General features: G+C 48.9%; 1 pseudogene across 1 annotated transcript; it reads left to right on the plus strand.

Moving 5' to 3' along the window:
* The first annotated feature begins 205 nt into the window (after positions 1–205).
* LOC310783701 (BTB/POZ domain-containing protein KCTD12 pseudogene) lies at positions 206–1,886 on the plus strand (annotated as a pseudogene). Its single transcript has one exon. The product of its transcript is annotated as a BTB/POZ domain-containing protein KCTD12 pseudogene (transcript).
* Positions 1,887–5,525: the final 3,639 nt, after the last annotated feature.

Below are 5,525 nucleotides of genomic sequence, written 5' to 3' on the forward strand. Positions count from 1 at the left end.
GCCGACGCCGAGATAGGTTGACCTGCATCACAGCCCAGACACGTCATCTGCAGGTAGGTGTGGTTAACGGGGACGATATTACTGTAGTCGCCGTTGCGTTGCAGCAGCAGTTCACAGTCTGACACGAGACGAGAGAGAGAGAGGAGCAGAGGCGCTGGAGGGCTCGGCCGACTACCTCGTGTCATTTGGGGCCAGTGATGGGAAAAAAAGGCTCGTCTTCCTGCTCACCGGCATTACCGCTCGTTACATCTGGAACCTCCGCGTCAAGCCTGTGGCATTTTACGCAGCAGACATCTTTAGGAACTAGCGGGTTTGGATTGCCTGATGGAAGATGGGCCACTTGATCCTGTTTGCGCCAAGACAACCCGCCACAGTTAGAGGAATAAGTCGTTATGGACAGTTGTGTAGTCGTTGCATTTCCACCTAGGAGACGTGCGCGATTTTGGTGTCAATAGCAGATTTTCGTTTTCAGCACGTCTTTACGCGTAAAGGACATGGACATAACGGCCCCGTCCTCTGCTGCCTGAGGTTCAGCCCTGCTATGTTTTTTCGTCACTATGGTAAAAACCTGTAGTTCGAGTAGATGCTATTTGTGCGACTGCTTCGTACCCGCTGGCTTTGATGTGGACATGGTGGCGAGCTTCTTATCGAGCGCGTAAATGTGCGCTGCCGTTTAGACGCTCCGTTATCCGCTCATCACCGCATCAGGACCCGCACGCTTTATAACTGACAGCAGGCCTCACTGACCGCTGCCAAACGGCTTCATATTGTGCAATTTGAACTGAAACTTCCTTCAACTACAACCCAGCGGACATGGCTTTACCGGATAATGGCATAGGCGGGGAGGAGGTAACCTTCCCAGAGATTATCGAGCTCAACGTCGGCGGCCAGGTGTACATCACCCGCTATAACACCCTGACGAGCGTGCCCGACTCCTTGCTGTGGGAGATGTTCAGCCGGAGGTCCACCAAAGGGCTGGCCCGGGACACCAAGGGCCGCTTCTTCGTGGACCGGGACGGCTTCCTGTTCCGGTACATACTGGACTTCATGCGCGACCAGCAGCTGGTTCTGCCGGACCACTTCCCTGAGCGTGCGCGCCTGCAGCGCGAGGCTGAGTTCTTCAACCTGCCCGAGCTCGTCAAGCTGCTCACGCCCAAAATCAGCAAGCAGAACTCTCTGGGCGACGAGGGCTGTACAAGTGACCCGGAGGACTCCTCACCCGGTACCGACACCGTGCGCAACCTGGGCTCGCTGGGCGCCGCCGCCGCCGCCTGTGCCAGCCTGGTGCCCGGCGCGGGCGCTATAGTGGACAGCAAGCGCTCCGGCTTCATCACCATCGGCTACCGGGGCTCGTACACGCTGGGCCGGGACAGCCAGACCGACGCCAAGTTCCGGCGGGTGGCACGGATCATGGTGTGCGGGAAGACGTCGCTGGCCAAAGAGGTGTTCGGCGAGACGCTGAACGAGAGCCGCGACCCGGACCGCCCCCCGGAGCGCTACACGTCCCGCTACTATCTCAAGTTCACCTTCCTGGAGCAGGCGTTCGACAAGCTGGCCGACGCGGGCTTCCACATGGTGGCCTGCAACTCCACGGGCACCTGCGCCTTTGCCCACGAGCAGACGGACGACAAGATCTGGACCAGCTACACTGAATATGTGTTCTACCGTGAGTGAGACTACTAAAACCCGGCTTTGTCCCCCTCTGGCCCCCCTCCAAGTGCCCCCCCCCCCACCCCACCCCACCCCACAGCCTCCAGCCATCCTGTCTCTCTCCTCTCTGATGACTCCTGCACCACTAGATGTAGACCTACCCCTCCAGCTCTCTCCAGCCTCCAGCTGTTACCCTATGAACAAAAACAAATACCCACCAGCTGGCAGCTGTGAGTCTTCACCTGCAGGTTGAATCTACAGCTCCTGAACCCCCCAGTTCCCCCCCCCCCTTCCCCGACCCCATGCCCCCTCCATCCTCAGGTCCAGCTTCTACCCCAGCCTAACAGCCCCAGCTCCACCTACTCAGCCCCGGACCCGATCCAGCTCCCTTGACCACAGCAACCCACAGCCTGCCTTTCCTACCAAGACTGATACCCTCTATGTACTCCCCCCCACCCCCCTTTCTATATTGCATCTGCCTTGGTGAAGCACAATACTCTAAATCTAAGAGCTAATTTTGTTAAATTGAACCCCAGTGTGTCTATATGACTATAGTCATACAGGCCTAATAGAAAAGGGCTTCTAAAGAGTGCCCCGTGATGTACACTGCTGTACTTTGCCTCTGCTTACCCGAGCAGATCAGACTGTCTCTCTCCTGCTCCTCTCAACTAAATTACCAAATAATTGGACATGTTATCAGCCTTGAGGGATGCGAGCAGCAGCCACACAGCACAAGAATTGTTTCCACGAAAATCTAATTTCCTTCACTTTTTACTAAACGTGTCCTGTGTCATGAGGTCGGGGACACGGCGCCACCCGTTTTTCCCGTTCAATCGTCGTCTTGAATGATGGTTTAGTTTGAGCCTCTGCTGCTCGTAAAGATAATAATATTAGCCGCGCACGGCCGAGAAAAGCACATGAACATTTTATTTTGAAAGGGGAAAAGACTGGCGTGGACACAGCTTGTAAGACAATCCAGTTGTAGTAACATAATATTACTGCGTGGAATTTCCTGCTCAGAAAAAAAAAATGCTGGCTCTCTGTCAAGCTAGCAAGCAACAGGCTTATGATGATGCTCAAATATTGAGTGGTCCTCTTGTCGTCTGGAAGGGAGGAAAGTTGTTAGAAGAGATGCCAGATGAAGTGTGTGTATTGATTGTGTGCGGTGGAGTTTTCAGTATTTCAATCAGCCGCGCCGAGAGGGCAGAGGAGATGGAAGGTGTTGCATCATCACACAAAGCCCATGTTCTCTCTCTCCTATGTGCTTCTTCTTCTTCTCCTTCTTTAGCATTTCTTTGCTCAGTCACACAGAGACGAGCGTTTTGACAGCCCCTCTGCACCATGCCTACACAGCTCATATACCCTTTCTACAAACTGTGATTTTGCCGTCATAGGATAGGATTTTTTTCGTGTGTGTTTTGTAAACAATAATGTTATTCTTAATACTCAGTATTACAGTTCAAGCTGTTGCATATTGGAGGGATGGCTCTGCACTTCCTGCAAGCCAATACCCCATGAGAAAGGCTATAGGATTACGCTGCTTTAGCCGGCCAGAGCCCCGCTGTTTTTCTGTAGCAAGGGCACGGTGAGGGCAGCTCGTATAGTGAGCAGATATTAATAACATCAGAACATAAACGAGCGAGTAAACAGAGAGAGGGGGTCCGTTTTCAGAGAATAGCCTCAGGACAGCTCTGCACATGATATATACCTCAGATTACAAAACAAACTGAAGGCGCTCGAATCCAACTGGCTATTTCAAATCCCAACGGATGACATTGAAATGCAGACGCAGCGAGGGGTGCTGGTAGATGCTGTCGTAATGTTAAGGGAGAGAACGAATATAGATTCAATATATTAAAGTGAACTTTGAGAAGCAGTCGGCGAGGTGGCAGGATGTCACTTCAGCTGACGTGTCACGTGGTCGTTTTTGGCGCACCTTTTGACAGTGACAATAAATGTGTTGTGTAAGGTCGTAAGAAAGGGCACTGTTTCAGTGTGATGATGGAGTGCTGCTGACACGATATGAGACGACACTGACATTCAAAAGTGTTCCGCCAAAAGCAAAAGGATGTGTCAAATAAAAGATGTTTTTCTTTTGATTTTGTTTGTATTCTCCATTCATAACAATTGCTTGTCAGTATATACAATGGCATTCAGCAGCACCGTCTAAATAAAAGATCACGGTGTGTCCGCCCACACGATATTATAACATTTTGAATGAACAGTGACTGTAAAACTCTTTCACAAAGTAAACCATTGAAATGTTCCATCATCCCATTTCCACGGAGATATAGCCATAAAGGGAAATGTCCTTGAACATAAACTGTACTTCATATTAAATGATCAGGACTGGACCCTCGGGTAGCCTCTCTCTCTCTCTCTCTCTCCTTCATACTGGCTCTTTCACATTTCTTGTGTTTTTCCTCAGCTGGATCTCGCGTTGAACAGTTGACCAGAGAACAGAGCCAGAATAGAAATGAGGACACGTACTGTATAGCTAACAAGCTCTGTCAAAGTCGATTATAAAACCCGTATGTTGTTGCCAATAATCTTCCTAATTGGTCCTCCTAACATTACAAATATAAGATTGGGCGTAATATCCAGGACTGGGTGACATAGTTGTTAAGGCTTAAAGCAGAACACAGAATTCTGAGAGATCAGATTTGATTGAGTGATTGATTGGTTGATACTTTATTTAAGTGTCATGCACCTGTTTAAGGCACCCATGCCCAGTTATGTATGGGCTTACAAGACACACTATCATATTTACAATAGGCATAATAAATGGCTGCTGTGTGTATAGGAACAGCAATCATACTGATGCCGATGTAGGTGAACCCTTTTTTTGTTTTGTTTTTGTTTTGTTTTTATCTGGAGAGATCATGAGATATTAATGAGCATGAGACTATGAACTTTAAGCTGATCTCAACCTGGCCTAGATACAAAAAGATAAAGGATAGTTTTCCAGCTTGATAAAAATTGATTAAAATATTGACGTGCCTCTGTTCCGTTCCAAAATAGAATATTATATAGTTGCTCTCTGGGATGCCTGCAGTACGTGTGTCTCTCCAACCAACCCCAACCCAAACAAACACAGCGAGGGGAGGGTGGGAGTCCACAGCCATTAGTGCAGACGTGGAGAGAACATGCCTCAACTGGGGAATTTCAGACGCCAGTGTTTATCCATACCTCCACGGGTCCAGTAGATGTGTGAGAAGCCATGAATAAAACAGTAACAGGTCGGGAAAAGATGCTACTTGGAAATTCCTAATGCTCTGTTGTTGTGAAACTTTGTGGCTGGAGAAAAAATGTAGCATGCCTGCTTTATGTGCCATATAGGAAGCAGGTCCTATTGTGTCACCATAGTGGTGTGTGCCATGTTCTAACCAGTGTCACAATAAAGATATTTTACCATGAGGTTGGCCTCTCTGTCTCGTGGGGAAGGGGGGGGGGGGGGGGGGGATCTAATCTAATTTAATTTAATTTAGAGCAGACACACTCACACACACACACACACACACACACACACACACACACACACACACACACACACACACACACACACACAGAGCAGGCAAAAAAAAATAAACCAGCCTAAGTGAAAAGCAAACTGATTTAATTGATTTAATTAATTTTTTGATGTTGTATTCATTATAATCATTTACTAGCATTTTAGGCTATCTGCGCTTCGAACAAAAAAAAAGATAACATATTTTCCCCTTGAGCTTTCGCAAGTCATAATTGAGTGGCTGCCATAACAGAGAGAGGAGGAGGAGGACGAGGAGGAATGTGTGTCCTGAGAGCACAAGAATGCGCCGCTACAACGCTTTACCTTTTGAGGCAGTGAGTTGACCCATGTGGAGGCTCTTTACCTT

Source organism: Poromitra crassiceps (assembly GCF_964638095.1).
Source record: "Poromitra crassiceps genome assembly, chromosome: 10".
Lineage (NCBI taxonomy): Eukaryota > Metazoa > Chordata > Actinopteri > Beryciformes > Melamphaidae > Poromitra > Poromitra crassiceps.